Raw genomic sequence first — 19,885 nt, 5'->3', positions numbered from 1 at the left:
ATCTTCATCTTGGCTTATGTTCTGTGGCAGGGACGAATCTATTATCAACAATTAAATTGAATGCGTTGAGTGCCTACATCTCTACGAACAGACAACGTCCACAGTACAGGGTGGCTCAAAAAGTCACTAACACCCTCGGTACAAGGCCACTGCAGCGAGCTACGTGGAAATGGTGATGACCAATCGTTATCAGGCCAAGGGGGGCCACATTGACGCCACCTGCGCGGTCGGCGGCCATCTTGATGTCCGCCATCTTGAATTCAACTTCAGAATTTTAAATGGAAAGGAGGTGATATGATATATCAAATCAGGATAGAATTTCACGACAAATGCAATGTTCTCTAACCAGTAAAAAAGTTATGACTGAATTCTTGTACCTATTTGCTCCTTTTCGAGGTGTTTGAAAAATGCCTTCAAATTTGTTTAGCGCATCGGTAATGCATCGAGATCAAACTGATGTCTAGGGAGAGAAGTTCCCATGCCATTGCACACGATTTTAATCGGATACATCCACGAAGAGCTGCGCATTATGAATGGTTGTGGCGAACAATTTACAGTGTGACGCTTCCATTGAATTAAAAGTTCTTCACAGTGACAAGGCTAATGTTTATGTTCATAAGAAAGTTCATAAACAAAATATGCGACCCTTGTCATCTGATAACAAAACTTTGGACAGAAACTGCTTCACAAACGTTCCCATGGTGTTCTGGTGATCCTCCCTATTGAAAAAATCTCTGTAAAAAGTACCTTCTTCCATAAGCAAGGATGAAAAAACCTGTTTATTTAACCAATACAAGTAGCCCTAAGCATTTAAGGATCCGTTGATGGAAAATTGACTAACCAATCGTGTTCCACACAGCACGCCACACCATTAACTTACCAGTACTAACCATTCAGCTTTGATCTGTCGAAAATGGGTTATCAGATAAAAAGCATCGAATGTTCTGTTTATGAACTTCCTTATGAACATAAACATTAGCCTTGTCACTGTGAAGGACTTTTCATTTAATGGAAGCGTCACACTATAATTGTTTGCGACAACCATTCATAATGCGCAGCTCTTGATGAATGTACGATTAAAATCTTGTCCAATGGCATGCAAACTTCTCTCCCTAGACGTCACTTTGATCTCAAGGCGTTACCGATGCGATAAACAAATTTGAAGGCAATTTTCTAACACCTCGAAAAGGAGCAAATAGGTACAAGAATTCAGTCATAACTTTTTACTGGTTAAAGATACATATAAGAAACCTTCACCATTACATTTCTAGTGAAATTCTAGTCTGATTTGATATATCATATCGTACCATACCCCGTTCGATTAAGAAATATTGACCCTGGCAGACCTTGTCAGCTCCTGCTCAGAAATGTGTAGAATAAGCTTTCTACAGGAAATGGTAAGAACACTGGCCTTTGGCAAGAGGTGACGAGAGGCCAAGCGAGGGTTTATATACGTGCGCATGAGAGCGACACGAGGTCTTTTAATCTGGAATCATCGGAGAAGCAGGAGCTACTGGTCTTATTTCTAAACCGAACAGGGTAAGCTAGTCTACACCCATTCTGCCATTTGCATTGCTCACTTCAGTCTAGAAACGAATCATGAGTCTATTTTAATGTATAGTTAGATATTTGTACCTGCCCGTTCAGGGCTGTCTCTACCATCAACTAGTTCTAATAGTACATCCCTAATTAAGATCCCGCGGCAGAGGAACGCTACGTGGTGGATTGATGCGGGCCTTTTCATTTTCTTTTGGAAATGAAAAGCGTCAAAGACTTGTTTTCTTAAACAGACATGAAAATTGAAAGGATAGGCATCGTTACGTGGTGAGATGCTTGGGCTTTTCATCCATTTTGCGGAAATGTGATGAAAATTAGAGCTACGTGTTCGAGTTGCGAAATTTTTCATTTATATCATTCGAAATAAATGAAAATTGAAATTTGTTAAATAGTGACATGTCAGAATTGTTTTTTTCTCCGCGAATCTTTATTTTTTGGGGAAAGCTGCGTAGCACGCAGTTTTAATGTTAATGATGGTTAATGTCGATAATCAGCTTTAATTCAGTCCTTACCCACCACACCCACCCAATAGGCTAATCACCCGCTGCATTAAAGCACATTACAATGCGGAGGAAACGAAAATAGAATGTTTCCTTTGGTAGCCACGGGCGCTTTTGCTTCGTCGCGGTTTTCCGCGTCGATGCGATGTGGCATAAGGTACGTCCGTCATTCCGCGCGCCGGAAGGTTCGATGTCGGACATTCGAGTGTCATATTCCGCCCAGAATTTGGCCAGCCCGGGCACGTCTACCGACAAGCCCTTGTCATTCCGCTCCTAGTAACGCCGTGGTTCGCTCGAACCCGGTACCTTCGGTCAGGGCCTGATGGCTATGACAAAACTACCACCTGGGAAATTATCATCAATTCCCAGGATTTTATCAAAATTTTGAAAGTGGCATTTGATTTTGATGACCCTTGTCCTTGCAATAGTCTCTTGAAATACAATTTGGTATTTTTTTAAACGTAAATTTGGTGCGTGACTTATGATATTTCGGCTATAAACGATACGACTCAATCACACCATGATGTGTGTACTTAGTGGGTCACAGCAGAGAGTATTGCTGAAGTTAATTGTGTTTTAATTAATTAAAGTCCTTTAAAGTTTCAATTTCATATATATTTTTAAAACAGACCGTAACTTGTTAATGATCCGAAAAGTAACGCCAGTTGTGTTTATGTGTTTTAAGTTTAAACTGTTAAAGATTATCGCAAGGAGGATATTTAATTTTATCACGTATAATTTTGAAATGCACAAGGATCAGTGGTCAACTCACTCGTAATTTAAAATGACTGAAATCTCCTCGCCCCGAAGATGGGAGCCTTGGTACTAATAATTGTAGTGCAAATTGATAAGGAGATAGTCGAGAGAATACACGAGTCAGTCGCAGAGCATTTTTATTCTTACCTTGTTTAAGGAATATTTTTTTTACTAAAGTAAAGTTAATATGTGAAAAAACGAAACGCTAATTATATTTCTAGGAATAGAGGAGCAATTATATGTCCGCTACTATACGCTGGCGTAAGTAGTAAGAGTGACGCTACCATTCGGCTAGAGTATAACCCGCTCGTTGATTCAATGTTCTAGCTAAGGGATAATAATAGGTGTTTTTAGTTGTACGCGCAGAAATACCGGTAGTGAAATATAAAAGAGTGCGCAAGTGTTTATATATATGTTTTAAGGAATAGAGGAGCAATGATGTCCGCTACTAAAGGTAGTAAGTGTGACGCTCCCTTCCATTAGTTTTAAGGTTAATTATGTTTTCCCCTACGAATTAATTGTGTACACAGAGGTACCCGTAGCAAGAGGAATGACACTGTCATTGTAGCGCAATGACATAAGAATGACTTAGTCTGCATGACTTTTAGTTTGTTAAAACACCATAGTTAGGCGTAAGCCAACTTGTAATGAAAAGTAGAACGAGACGTAAGCGGTATTCAAGGCGTGGAGTATTTCACATATTAACGAGATTTTTTTGTTATTATCCATATATTTATTGTCTCCTTCAGCTATTTATTAAAGGATAGCTTAATATTCCTCCTTTTGCGTTTTCTAGCTTCGAATTTTAAATACCTTAAATTTCATGTGTATTTATATTATGATATTTATATTTCAAGTTACGGCATTCCTTAATGTTTAAATAAACATTCTTTAGCGTTATTCAACAGATTTCGTGTGGTTATTTAATCGCATCGCAAATCACTAAATCACTAAATAGCGATAAAAGTTAAAAAGGTTGTTTAAATTAAGGCAAATCTGGTTGTCATTTTTTTCATTAAATAACGATGAAGTATTGCGAATAGTGTAATCAATCAAGCCCTCCCCTTAGGTATAATCACGTTTACATTCCGTCAGCTTACGATAGGTTTAAACACGCAAGTTTAATCTCTGCACCGAAAGCACGATTCATTCGTTGTTTTCCTTTTGTTCCTTCGAACTCAGGATATGTGCAGTCGCAAGACTCAAGTCCAGGATTTTCCTCCCATGTAAGTCACCAGATTTCCGTGCGTAAATTTCCAGTTTCGCGTTAGCGGAAGAAACATATCCTATTTCAGTCTCCACGAGAGAGAATTTGATGACACCTTTCTTTGTTGTGGATGAACTTTACACTCAGCTGGCTTCGGCAATGAAATTCCTAGTCTCCAAACGAGGTGTGAATAATAGCCTCTTCAAGGGCGTTTATTTATGCGACGTTTTTCTCGTTCCTTCAGAATTTTAAAAAGTTTCCCGAATGAAATTCAATTACTTCTTACAGATTAATTTCATGTTAATCTTCGTAAAGTAGGTAATAGCGAGTAATTGGGCTTATATTTTAATCTCCCACACGTCATAGACTTTAGTTGAAGCAATTAATGATCTTAACTTCATTGGAGCCATGTCATTTACTCTTTTATTTTACTTGTGGCTAGGTCCGTTTTAACAGCTGTGACGTTACCAAATTTTGGGTTAATTATTTTTTTTCCGTCAGTTCCTCATTTTTTACAATGCTTTGACACTTCTGACATGATATTAATGGATTTCGTTGGGTTAATTTTCTGATACCAGGGGATATATTTTATACCATCTACATTTTACTTTTATATATTTATCAATATTTAAACCTAGATATTTTCGTTTATTTTATTGTATATTGATCATGACCCAACAAAGGGCATTTAGTGCCATGTCATAACTTTAGTTTTATATTGCACATTATTTTATATTTTGGGAGAAGCCAGGGGCTATATATATATATATATATAATTTAGTCAATATATACATATATTACTTTTGATGAAGTTAGATTTTCATTTTAATGGTGTTCCAGTGTTAATGCGTCAAATAACATTTTCCGCCTTTTATTTTCTTTAGCCTTCATTCAAACTTTGTTTTATAATTTATATCACTTATTGGGCAGTTTATTTTATTTTAGTTTACTTATCTTTACTCATGATTTTCACTTGCCTATAGAAGACGATTACTTTACACATTTTTATATATTTTCAATATTGAATGACTGAGAGCAATGTAGTTTTCCCATGCCCAACCTGTTTCCTTCCCTGTTCGGGAATTCCACGAGTTCAAGGAATTTCGAAAGTCGCCCAGTGATTTTTTGAGGCCGGAAGAAGAACGCATTCCTGAAGGCTTTGGAGCTCACCAGCCTCCTTTGGTTTTCAGCGGTGTATGTCACGTAGCAGCACCGAAAATCCTATTCCAAGTGACATCCCAGGACTGGAACAGCGTCAGAAACATCAGAAGAAATGTCATCTTACAGAGCAACCCCCCCCCCACGACTCTAACCCCCTTAAGAAGAAGCATGAACATCTTTCATGTACATCGTCCCCTTTTGCTCTGTAAGGCCAGGCAATGTCCTTCACCACATATTGGAACTTTCCGGGTACAGTCAACGACCCAAATGTGTTGAGACCCAGCCCTGTGGATCAGCAACCTGCCAGGCCACCTGTGACGTTTCATCCTACCAGTGGCCATAATTACTGTATGCAATGGCGTCTGCTGTGAACTTTCGGGGGCCTATCCTAACATCCCCCCAGTGTCCGCCATTGAACAACGCATATTTTGGGGCGTGGAAACGCTACTTGGAGTGGTTTTCCATGGACTACCCTGTGTTCGCCCGCCCCACGGCCAACGTCTTTTCATCTGACCTGTACTGAACAGTATTCCAGAACTTTCCACACCGGGATTCGAATCCGGTCCCCCAGTGAAATTGTGATCGGTCACGAACCGTGTATGTCCCGGAACAATGTTTCGTACCCCAGGACTCCGGGGTTTGAGTGTATTTGGATTGCCCTGCCTTTTGATTTCTCAGGTCATAGTGTGCATACATCGTGTGCTACGAACGTCAGTGAAAACATCATCTTCAAATATATTTTTTTAATCTTCATGTGGTTGTGCGCAGTCCAGTGGAGCTTGGTGTTTACCATGGTCTTTTTGCTCTCGCCTCGAACTGTCATCCTGATGAGGCGGAAGATTGCGAGCATGCGGCCTTAAGGTTTCTCACGGATTAAGTTCGGTGCTTAGATAGCACTTGTTCTGAAGACATTCGCATGTATCGCGTTACGATGCAGTGTGTTGAACTTTCCGCTGACTCCACGGACCTCCGAACAACACCTTATATCGCATGTTGACCACCGTCAGCATTGTTGATTACGAAAGACTCTTCCAGCGTGTGGCTAATGAAAACAAAAGACTTTCTTTCAGCATTCAAGCTTGAGCTTAATTCTGTTCCATTTACTTTTCGGTGAAGGGTATCCGACATTTTTTTTTATTAGTATTTTATTTTATGTATCCTTTTTGTTCATGTAATAAACAAAACCTTTTAAATTTTGGTGAATGGCAGAAGGTTCAATTTAAACTTTAATTATTACAATTTCAATTTTGGAAATTGTTTCGCAAGAGGGAGTGTCGTACCATGCCCTGTTCGGTTAAGAAATATTGACCCTGGCAGACCTTGTCAGCTCCTGCTCAGAAATGTGTAGAATAAGCTTTCTACAGGAAATGGTAAGAACACTGGCCTTTGGCAAGAGGTGACGAGAGGCCAAGCGAGGGTTTATATACGTGCGCATGAGAGCGACACGAGGTCTTTTAATCTGGAATCATCGGAGAAGCAGGAGCTACTGGTCTTATTTCTAAACCGAACAGGGTAAGCTAGTCTACACCCATTCTGCCATTTGCATTGCTCACTTCAGTCTAGAAACGAATCATGAGTCTATTTTAATGTATAGTTAGATATTTGTACCTGCCCGTTCAGGGCTGTCTCTACCATCAACTAGTTCTAATAGTACATCCCTATTTAAGATCCCCGCGTTCAGAGGAACGCTACGATATCACCTCCTTCCCATTTAAAATTCTGAAGTTGAATTCAAGATGGCGGACATCAAGATGGGCGCCGACCGTGCGGGTGGCGTCAATGTGGTTCCCCCTTGGCCTGGCAACGATTGGTCATCATCATTTCCACGTTGCGTGCTGCAGTGGCCTTGTACCGATGGTGTTAAGTGACTTTTTTAGCCACCCTGTAGATTGGATACAATGCATCAAATATACAAACTGGCCACATGAAACTTGTTACGTTTATCCTGATAAGTTATCTGTGTGTGGAGGAGTGAAAAATGGAACTACCGGCTGCCAAGAAGAAGTTGTGAGACGCTAAACTGCTCTATTCAGATAGCATTCCCATTGCGCCATCTTACCCACCGAGATGGTGAAAGATTGCTAAAAGCTACTCTTTCCTTGCGTGCATATTGTCGTTACATGGTGGCACAGAACTTAGCCATTGTATATTTTTATTTTTTCCCATGAATTGAAATATGATACCATCTACATTAAAAATAAATAACAAGATAAATGAACCGCTTTTTTTCGTTGAATGAAAATGTGCACCATCTGCCCCCTCTTTACCCTACCGAAAACGGGCAACACTGTAAACCCTGGGTATGGGCCATTTTAGTGGTGACGTCAACAGCAGAGAACTGAGAATGATTGAGTCCATACAAAGTTGTCACTTGGTTTTGTTCCATTCTGTAGGATGGGATTTTTCATCGCAAGGGGTAGTTTTAATGATTATGACAGCAGTTATGAAACAAAATTGTGATGTTGATCTACATCCATGTAAAGCTGATATTTCGATGAATACCTTACAGAGCACAACGTAAAGAGGGAGGAAATCATGCATTTTTAAAGAAAATGCAGCCGTTCTCCTTTCGACAAGGCCGAGCTCAACTCGTGGCCAGTGAGAGTGACGCTTCCGATCGGAATGATGGGAGTTCAGAAGCCGCACGTGACTGCAATGCCGCACCTTATTGGCTCATGTTCCCGCCGGGTAGAAGCATTCGCTTTAATCGATTTCTTACCTCAGTCATTCTTTACTGCAATGTATGTAATATGTATGTATTTTCCGAAATCTCATCTTTACATTGATGTAAATTTAAGGATTTTCATTAAATTAGTCACACACAGGAAATGTACTATGTGGAATTTTCATCGAAAATTGCAGGCTGAATCAAGATTCGAACTCGAGTCTCTGACATGCCATGTCATTGCTCAACCACTTGTATTTTTTTTAATGAAAAAGAATAACCGCAAGCGGTAGTATCTCCCGTTTTTTCACGTTTCTTCTCAAATTTCAACATGTGTCAATCTTTTCTACATTGTCAGTATTGTCATCTGGACAAACACAATCGACCATGTTCGAACCTGGGACCACTGGCAATGCAGCGCGCTGTGCTAACCACTTCGCCACGAAGGTTGACAAACCACTGAGCTAGCGAGCCGGCCTGGCTTCGGCTGATATTTCACTGGCTGCCGCTGCTCTATCTGGGTGGAATCGTCTCTTCTAGTGCTACCGCACCGGAATTGATGGGGAAGAATGTCTGTCAGGATAACTTGTACGAAAAATGTATTGGCTGGTGTTACCTTATTGTGCATGAAATAGACTTAGTGTAAATAGTGGCAAATTGTTCGACTTTTAATGTCAAAAAGATGGACATGTTTGTATTTCGTAAGTGGGAACGAGAAACTGTCTTCGGTAACAGTTTCATACATCGGAGACGCATTTCTTCAATTTTACACAAGAAACTACTTACGGAAATGAGTTTCTATAAGGTTTACAACATTCGTCGAGGTATTTTCTTTCATCGTGGAATATATTTGACCGGGAAACCATGTATTTTTCAAGAGAAATATCTCACCGACGTACAATTGTTGTTGCTTTCATTTGCTTGCCTACGACAACCGGATGCTGCGTACGTTTGATGACGTAAGCCCCTGTCAGTGCTTCAACCCCCCCTTTTTTTATACTATGCTTGCCTTACGTAACCAAACCTAACCTAACCTTATCGGAAATGGTGTGTAGGGTTATACGTGAATGGTTCGTGGGGCTATCCGTGTATGGTTCGTGGGGCTATCCGTCAGCTACCCGAGCTATCTGTAAGCTACCTGTGCATAATGTATAATTTCCACAGCTGACGAACACGATAGTAGGTATTTTTTGGTGAAGAAGGTTGAAACACTGCATACCCACAACTTGACCGTGAGTCAAGATGTGCCCGCCATATTCTGTGTTCCGGAAGCGAAGAAAGGAATAAAAAAAAAGCACCCAGAATGTGAAAAATTGCGTTTGTTTTCGTGTAAAGAGCATAATGGCACCTTGAACTATGTTCCGCAATACACAATTGGTAAGTACGAACCATGCGAAACAAAATATGCGATTTAATGTGTCTGCGATCTATGAAACTGGTACCCTGTCTTCAATACTCACTCAATTAGGCGAGACTGGGGCACATTTGCAAATGGGGCAGATTTGAACATCGTATTTCCCACCAATGCGAAGAAATCGTGTGGAGTTTACACTAGTGTCAGTAGGTGGCAGCACCGAAGATGCGGAAATCGGACTACTCATAAGTTCAGAGTGAGACCGTGTGTCTAATTCCTCGAAAAGTAATTCTTCTCTTCAATTAGGTGATTACCCGGCGTTGACCAGGTATTTATTTATCCCAATCTTCTATTAGACAGGAAAATAATGACCTAACTATAGTGTAAAATGTAATTAATTTTGTTTACAAATATTATATATATATATAGATAGTTCATAGACGGCAGGAATTCTATAAATTTCGTGAACATGTTAAGAAACTTTCTAGGTGAATTACACTACTTTACTTATTGCAAGCTACTAAAGCCATTGCACTCTTTACGGTATTCTGTTTGCAAAAGAGAATTGGGTGATGGGGCCTTCCCGATGCCGCAGTGACAGAGTCGTCGATTTGTAATAAAGGCGCCCCGGTATGAAAATAGTCATAAACAAATGGAATACAACAAATAATAACAACAAAACATCACAACATTTTCACCAAAGATTGCAAACTAAATAAATAATAAACATGTCCTTAATGATTAGATTATTTATATTCTAATGTAAATAAATAACAAACATTCAAAAAGACAACAATTTAATATCATTAGCATAATTCTTCAACACAATTAACAAACCACAAAAGAAGAAACAACAAGTGATATATAAAATTCACAAAGAAATTACATGATCTTAAGCTGGCAACAAAGAGCTTATCTCTTATCTGAAGTACAACACTAAGAAGCAGGTATCGCTTTTGAAAGAAGTAAAGTGGTACTTGAGTTTAGAAGATCCAAAATCAAATAAAGAGCACATCATCTAATTTCTCTCCTCCCTTAATTTCTCCAGTCTCTAAGGTTCTATCTTGCCAATTTGCAATCCATTGTATACACACTATTTATATATAAGGCCTTAAAGGTGTACAAATTACATGTATATTCTTATCAAAATATGAAATTCATCAAACGCTGCACACTGTAGCATTGCCATATATTCCTCTTGTGTAGCTGCAAGTCTTCGAGAAGGAAACTAAGATGTGAGAAGAAGGAATTTGAGGGCAAATCATATTACTTCTCTTCTCCCTCTACTTCTCCAGTTCCTATGGTTTGGTTCCATCTTGTCAATCCGCATTCCGTTGTGTATACATTCTTTTTATATAAAAAGACTTAAAGGTGTACAAATTACATATATATTCTTATACAAATATGAAATTCATCAAACGCTGCTCACTGTAGCATAGCCATCTATTCCTCTTGTGTGGCGGCAAGTCCTCGAGAAGGAAACTAGGATGTGAGAAGAACGAATTTGAGGGCAAATCATCTCGCTTCTCTTCTCCCTCAAGTTCTGCAGTCTCTAAGGTGTGGTTCCATTTTGGCAACCCGCATTCCGTTGTATATACATTCTTTTTATATAAAAATACTTAAAGATGTACAAATTACATGTATATTCTTATCAAAATATGAAATTCATCAAACGCTGCTCACTGTAGCATAGCCATCTATTCCTATTGTATGGATGCAAGTCCTCGAGAAGGAAACTAGGATGTGAGAAGAACGAATTTGAGGGCAAATCGTCTTACTTCTCTTCTCCCTCTACTTCACCAGTTTCTATGGTATAGTTCCATCTTGGCAATCCGCATTCCGTTGTGTATACAATCTTTTTATATAAAAAGACTTACAGGTGTACAAATTACATGTATCTTCTTACCAAAATATGAAATTCATCAATCGCTGCTGACTGTAGCATTGCCATATATCCCTCTTGTGTAGTAGTTTTAAATCTTCGAGAAGGAGACTAGGATGTGAGAAGAACGTATTTGAGGACACTTCGTCTAATTTCTCTCCTCCCTCAATTTCTGCAGTCTCTAAGGTTTGGTTCCATCTTGGCAAAACGCATTCCGTTGTGTATACATTCTTTTTATAAAAAAAGACTTTAAGATGTACAAATTGCATGTATATTCTTATCAAAATATGAAATGCATCAAAATCTGGTGACTGTAGCATTGCCATCTATTCCTCTAGTGAAGCTGCAAGTCTTCGAGAAGGAAACTAGGATGTGAGAAGAACGAAATTTGAGTGCAAATCGTCTTACTTCTCTTGTCTCTCAAGTTCTGCAGTCTCTAAGGTTTGGTCCCATCTTGGAAATCCACATTCCGTTGTGTATACATTATTTATATATAAAGACTTAAAGATGTATACATTACATGTATATTCTTACCAAAATATGAAATTCATCAAACGCTGCTCACTGTAGCATAGCCATATATTCCTCTTGTCTAGCTGCAAGTCTTCGAGAAGAAAACTAGGATGTGAGAAGAACGTATTTGAGGGCAAATCGTGTTACATCTCTTCTACTTCTACTTCTCCAGTTTCTTTGGTATGGTTCCATCTTGTCAACCCGCATTCCGTTGTATATACATTCTTTTTATATAAAAAGACTTAAAGATGTACAAATTACATGTATATTCTTATCCAAATATGAAATTCATCAAACGCTGCTCACTGTAGCATAGCCATTTATTCCTCTTGTGTGGCGGCAAGTCCTCGAGAAGGAAACTAGGATGTGAGAAGAACGAATTTGAGGGCAAACCATCTCGCTTCCTTTCTCCCTCAAGTTCTACAGTCTCTAAGGTGTGGTTCCATTTTGGCAACCCGCATTCCGTTGTATATACATTCTTTTTATATAAAAATACTTAAAGATGTACAAATTACATATATATTCTTATCAAAATATGAAATTCATCAAACGCTGCTCACTGTAGCATAGCCATCTATTCCTATTGTGTGGATGCAAGTCCTCGAGAAGAAAATTAGGATGTGAGAAGAACGAATTTGAGGGCAAATCTTCTCACTTCTCTTCTCCCTCTACTTCTCCAGTTTCTATGGTATGGATCCATCTTGGCAATCTGCATTCCGTTGTGTATACATTATTTGTATATAAAGACTTAAAGGTGTAAAAATTACATGTATATTCCTATTAAAATGTGAAACTCATCAAACGCTGCTCACTGTAGCATAGCCATCTATTTCTCTTGTGTAGCTGCGAGTCTCCGAGAAGAAAACTATGATGTGAGAAGAACGGATTTGAGGGCAAATCGTCTTACTTCACTTCTTCCTCTACTTCACCAGTTTCTATGGTATAGTTCCATCTTGGCAATCCGCATTCCGTTGTGTATACAATCTTTTTATATAAAAAGACTTACAGGTGTACAAATTACATGTATCTTCTTACCAAAATATGAAATTCATCAATCGCTGCTGACTGTAGCATTGCCATATATCCCTCTTGTGTAGCTGCAAATCTTCGAGAAGGAGACTATGATGTGAGAAGAACGTATTTGAGGACACTTCGTCCAATTTCTCTCCTCCCTCAATTTCTGCAGTTTCTAAGGTTTGGTTCCATCTTGGCAAAACGCATTCCGTTGTGTATACATTCTTTTTATAAAAAAAGACTTTAAGATGTACAAATTACATGTATATTCTTACCAAAATATGAAATTCATCAAACGCTGCTCACTGTAGCATAGCCATCTATTCCTCTTGTCTAGCTGCAAGTCTTCGAGAAGAAAACTAGGATGTGAGAAGAACGTATTTGAGGGCAAATCGTGTTACATCTCTTCTACCTCTACTTCTCCAGTTTCTTTGGTATGGTTCCATCTTGTCAACCCGCATTCCGTTGTATATACATTCTTTTTATATAAAAAGACTTAAAGATGTACAAATTACATGTATATTCTTATCAAAATATGAAATTCATCAATCGCTGCTCACTGTAGCATTGCCATCTATTCCTCTTGTCTAGCTGCATGACTTCGAGAAGAAAACTAGGATGTGAGAAGAACGGATTTGAGGGCAAATCGTCTCACTTCTCTTCTCCCTCTACTTCTCCAGTTTCTATGGTATGGGGCCTCCCCGATGGCGCAGTGGTAGCGTCGTCGCCTTGTAATCAAGGGGTCCCGGGTTCGATACCCGGTGGAGGCACAAGTGGTTCGGATCCCACTTTAAACTGTAGGTCCAGTCCCAATTAGCCTTACTGTGCATAAAGTGGACTTAAAACAACAAATCAACCAACCAACCAATCTATGGTATGGTTCCATCTTGGCAATCCGCATTCCTTTGTATATACATTCTTTTTATATAAAAAGACTTAAAGGTGTACAAATTACATGTATATTCTTATCAAAATATGAAATTCATCAAACGCTGCTCACTGCAGCATAGCCATCTATTCCTCTTGTCTAGCTGCAAGTCTTCGAGAAGAAAACTAGGATGTGAGAAGAACGGATTTGAGGGCAAATCGTCTCACTTCTCTTCTCCCTCTACTTCTATAGTTTCTATGGTATGATTCCATCTTGCCAACCCGCATTCCGTTGTATATACATTCTTTTTATATAAAAAGACTAAAACATGTACAAATTACATGTATATTCTTATCAAAGTATGAAATTCATCAAACGCTGCTCACTGTAGCATTTTCATCTATTCCTCTTGTCTAGCTGCACGTCTTCGAGAAGGAAACTAGGATGTGAGAAGAACGAATTTGAGGGCAAATCGTCTCACTTCCCTTCTCCCTCTACTTCTCCAGTTTCTATGGTATGGTTCCATCTTTGCAATCCGCATGGCGTTGTGTATACATTCTTTTTATATAAAAAGACTTAAAGGTGTACAAATTACATGTATATTCTTATCAAAATATGAAATTCATCAAACGCTGCTAACTGTAGCATAGCCATCTATTCCTCTTGTCTAGCTGCAAGTTTTCGAGAAGGAAACTAGGATGTGAGAAGAACAAATTTGAAGAAACTTCGTCTAATTTCTCTCCTCCCTCAAGTTCTGCAGTCTCTAAGGTTTGGTTCCATCTTAGCAAAGCGCATTCCGTTGTGTATACATTCTTTTTATATAAAAAGACTTAAAGGTGTACAAATTACATGTATATTCCTATCAACATATGAAATTTATCAAAATCTGCTCACTGTAGCATTGCCATCTATTCCTCTTCTGAAGCTGCAAGTCTTCGAGAAGAAAACTAGGATGTGAGAAGAATGTATTTGAGGACACTTCGTCTAATTTCTCTCCTCCCTCAATTTCTGCAGTCTCTAAGGTTTAGTTCCATCTTGGCAAAACGTAATCCGTTGTGTATACATTCTTTTTATATAAAGACTTAAAGGTGTACAAATTACATGTATATTCTTATCAACATATGAAATTCATCAAACGCTGCTCACTGCAGCATAGCCATCTATTCCTCTTGTCTAGCTGCAAGTCTTCGAGAAGAAAACTAGGATGTGAGAAGAACGGATTTGAGGGCAAATCGTCTCACTTCTCTTCTCCCTCTACTTCTATAGTTTCTATGGTATGATTCCATCTTGCCAACCCGCATTCCGTTGTATATACATTCTTTTTATATAAAAAGACTAAAACATGTACAAATTACATGTATATTCTTATCAAAGTATGAAATTCATCAAACGCTGCTCACTGTAGCATTGTCATCTATTCCTCTTGTCTAGCTGCACGTCTTCGAGAAGGAAACTAGGATGTGAGAAGAACGAATTTGAGGGCAAATCGTCTCACTTCCCTTCTCCCTCTACTTCTCCAGTTTCTATGGTATGGTTCCATCGTTGCAATCCGCATGGCATTGTGTATACATTCTTTTTATATAAAAAGACTTAAAGGTGTACAAATTACATGTATATTCTTATCAAAATATGAAATTCATCAAACGCTGCTAACTGTAGCATAGCCATCTATTCCTCTTGTCTAGCTGCAAGTCTTCGAGAAGAAAACTAGGATGTGAGAAGAACGTATTTGAGGGCAAATCGTGTTACATCTCTTCTACCTCTACTTCTCCAGTTTCTTTGGTATGGTTCCATCTTGTCAACCCGCATTCCGTTGTATATACATTCTTTTTATATAAAAAGACTTAAAGATGTACAAATTACATGTATATTCTTATCAAAATATGAAATTCATCAATCGCTGCTCACTGTAGCATTGCCATCTATTCCTCTTGTCTAGCTGCATGACTTCGAGAAGAAAACTAGGATGTGAGAAGAACGGATTTGAGGGCAAATCGTCTCACTTCTCTTCTCCCTCTACTTCTCCAGTTTCTATGGTATGGGGCCTCCCCGATGGCGCAGTGGTAGCGTCGTCGCCTTGTAATCAAGGGGTCCCGGGTTCGATACCCGGTGGAGGCACAAGTGGTTCGGATCCCACTTTAAACTGTAGGTCCAGTCCCAATTAGCCTTACTGTGCATAAAGTGGACTTAAAACAACAAATCAACCAACCAACCAATCTATGGTATGGTTCCATCTTGGCAATCCGCATTCCTTTGTATATACATTCTTTTTATATAAAAAGACTTAAAGGTGTACAAATTACATGTATATTCTTATCAAAATATGAAATTCATCAAACGCTGCTCACTGCAGCATAGCCATCTATTCCTCTTGTCTAGCTGCAAGTCTTCGAGAAGAAAACTAGGATGTGAGAAGAACGGATTTGAGGGCAAATCGTCTCACTTCTCTTCTCCCTCTACTTCTATAGTTTCTATGGTATGATTCCATCTTGCCAACCCGCATTCCGTTGTATATACATTCTTTTTATATAAAAAGACTAAAACATGTACAAATTACATGTATATTCTTATCAAAGTATGAAATTCATCAAACGCTGCTCACTGTAGCATTGTCATCTATTCCTCTTGTCTAGCTGCACGTCTTCGAGAAGGAAACTAGGATGTGAGATGAACGAATTTGAGGGCAAATCGTCTCACTTCCCTTCTCCCTCTACTTCTCCAGTTTCTATGGTATGGTTCCATCTTTGCAATCCGCATGGCGTTGTGTATACATTCTTTTTATATAAAAAGACTTAAAGGTGTACAAATTACATGTATATTCTTATCAAAATATGAAATTCATCAAACGCTGCTAACTGTAGCATAGCCATCTATTCCTCTTGTCTAGCTGCAAGTTTTCGAGAAGGAAACTAGGATGTGAGAAGAACAAATTTGAAGAAACTTCGTCTAATTTCTCTCCTCCCTCAAGTTCTGCAGTCTCTAAGGTTTGGTTCCATCTTAGCAAAGCGCATTCCGTTGTGTATACATTCTTTTTATATAAAAAGACTTAAAGGTGTACAAATTACATGTATATTCCTATCAACATATGAAATTTATCAAAATCTGCTCACTGTAGCATTGCCATCTATTCCTCTTCTGAAGCTGCAAGTCTTCGAGAAGAAAACTAGGATGTGAGAAGAATGTATTTGAGGACACTTCGTCTAATTTCTCTCCTCCCTCAATTTCTGCAGTCTCTAAGGTTTAGTTCCATCTTGGCAAAACGTAATCCGTTGTGTATACATTCTTTTTATATAAAGACTTAAAGGTGTACAAATTACATGTATATTCTTATCAACATATGAAATTCATCAAACGCTGCTCACTGCAGCATAGCCATCTATTCCTCTTGTCTAGCTGCAAGTCTTCGAGAAGAAAACTAGGATGTGAGAAGAACGGATTTGAGGGCAAATCGTCTCACTTCTCTTCTCCCTCTACTTCTATAGTTTCTATGGTATGATTCCATCTTGCCAACCCGCATTCCGTTGTATATACATTCTTTTTATATAAAAAGACTAAAACATGTACAAATTACATGTATATTCTTATCAAAGTATGAAATTCATCAAACGCTGCTCACTGTAGCATTGTCATCTATTCCTCTTGTCTAGCTGCACGTCTTCGAGAAGGAAACTAGGATGTGAGAAGAACGAATTTGAGGGCAAATCGTCTCACTTCCCTTCTCCCTCTACTTCTCCAGTTTCTATGGTATGGTTCCATCGTTGCAATCCGCATGGCATTGTGTATACATTCTTTTTATATAAAAAGACTTAAAGGTGTACAAATTACATGTATATTCTTATCAAAATATGAAATTCATCAAACGCTGCTAACTGTAGCATAGCCATCTATTCCTCTTGTCTAGCTGCAAGTTTTCGAGAAGGAAACTAGGATGTGAGAAGAACAAATTTGAAGAAACTTCGTCTAATTTCTCTCCTCCCTCAAGTTCTGCAGTCTCTAAGGTTTGGTTCCATCTTAGCAAAGCGCATTCCGTTGTGTATACATTCTTTTTATATAAAAAGACTTAAAGGTGTACAAATTACATGTATATTCCTATCAACATATGAAATTTATCAAAATCTCCTCACTGTAGCATTGCCATCTATTCCTCTTCTGAAGCTGCAAGTCTTGGAGAAGAAAACTAGGATGTGAGAAGAATGTATTTGAGGACACTTCGTCTAATTTCTCTCCTCCCTCAATTTCTGCAGTCTCTAAGGTTTAGTTCCATCTTGGCAAAACGTAATCCGTTGTGTATACATTCTTTTTATATAAAGACTTAAAGGTGTACAAATTACATGTATATTCTTATCAACATATGAAATTCATCAAACGCTGCTCACTGCAGCATAGTCATCTATTCCTCTTGTCTAGCTGCAAGTCTTCGAGAAGAAAACTAGGATGTGAGAAGAACGGATTTGAGGGCAAATCGTCTCACTTCTCTTCTCCCTCTACTTCTATAGTTTCTATGGTATGATTCCATCTTGCCAACCCGCATTCCGTTGTATATACATTCTTTTTATATAAAAAGACTAAAACATGTACAAATTACATGTATATTCTTATCAAAGTATGAAATTCATCAAACGCTGCTCACTGTAGCATTGTCATCTATTCCTCTTGTCTAGCTGCACGTCTTCGAGAAGGAAACTAGGATGTGAGAAGAACGAATTTGAGGGCAAATCGTCTTACTTCTCTTCTCCCTCTTCTTCTCCAGTTTCTATGGTATGGTTCCATCTTGGTAATCCGCATCCCGTTGTATATACATTCTTTTTATATAAAAAGACTTACAGGTGTACAAAATTACATTTATATTCTTATCAAAATATGCAATTCATCAAACGCTGCTGACTGTAGCATTGCCATATATTCCTCTTGTGTAGCTGCAAATCTTCGAGAAGGAAACCGGGATGTGAGAAGAATGTATTTGAGGACACTTCGTCTAATTTCTCTCCTCCCTCAATTTCTGCAGTCTCTAAGGTTTAGTTCCATCTTGGCAAAACGTAATCCGTTGTGTATACATTCTTTTTATATAAAGACTTAAAGGTGTACAAATTACATGTATATTCTTATCAACATATGAAATTCATCAAACGCTGCTCACTGCAGCATAGCCATCTATTTCTCTTGTGTAGCTGCGAGTCTTCGAGAAGAAAACTAGGATGTGAGAAGAACGAATTTGAGGGCAAATCATCTTACTTCTCTTCTCCCTCTACTTCTCCAGTTTCTATGGTATAGTTCCATCTTGGCAATCCGCATTCCGTTGTGTATACATTCTTTTTATATATAAAGACTTAAAGGTGTACAAATTACATATATATTCTTATCAAAATATGAAATGCATCAAACGCTGCTCACTGTAGCATAACCATCTATTCCTCTTGTGTGGCTGCAAGTCCTCGAGAATGAAACTATGATGTGAGAAGAACGGATTTGAGGGCAAATCGTCTTACTTCTCTTCTCCCTCTACTTCACCAGTTTCTATGGTATAGTTCCATCTTGCCAACCCGCATTCCGTTGTGTATACAATCTTTTTATATAAAAAGACTTACAGGTGTACAAATTACATGTATATTCTTATCAAAATATGAAATTCATGAAACGCTGCTCACTGTAGCATTGCCATCTATTCCTCTTGTCTAGCTGCAAGTCTTCGAGAAGGAAACTAGGATGTGAGAAGAACGAAATTTGAGTGCAAATCGTCTTACTTCTCTTGTCTCTCAAGTTCTGCAGTCTCTAAGGTTTGGTCCCATCTTGGAAATCCACATTCCGTTGTGTATACATTATTTATATATAAAGACTTAAAGATGTATACATTACATGTATATTCTTACCAAAATATGAAATTCATCAAACGCTGCTCACTGTAGCATAGCCATCTATTCCTCTTGTCTAGCTGCAAGTCTTCGAGAAGAAAACTAGGATGTGAGAAGAACGTATTTGAGGGCAAATCGTGTTACATCTCTTCTACCTCTACTTCTCCAGTTTCTTTGGTATGGTTCCATCTTGTCAACCCGCATTCCGTTGTATATACATTCTTTTTATATAAAAAGATTTAAAGATGTACAAATTACATGTATATTCTTATCAAAATATGAAATTCATCAATCGCTGCTCACTGTAGCATTGCCATCTATTCCTCTTGTCTAGCTGCATGTCTTCGAGAAGAAAACTAGGATTCGAGAAGAACGGATTTGAGGGCAAATCGTCTCACTTCTCTTCTCCCTCCACTTCTCCAGTTTCTATGGTATGGTTCCATCTTTGCAATCCGCATGGCGTTGTGTATACATTCCTTTTATATAAAAAGACTTACAGGTGTACAAAATTACATTTATATTCTTATCAAAATATGCAATTCATCAAACGCTGCTAACT

The sequence above is a fragment of the Lepisma saccharinum genome, chromosome 28 (assembly GCF_977018435.1).
Source record: "Lepisma saccharinum chromosome 28, izLepSacc3.1, whole genome shotgun sequence".
NCBI classification, from domain to species: domain Eukaryota; kingdom Metazoa; phylum Arthropoda; class Insecta; order Zygentoma; family Lepismatidae; genus Lepisma; species Lepisma saccharinum.
The sequence above is the reverse complement of the archived record's forward strand: the minus strand, read 5'-3'. Positions refer to the sequence as shown.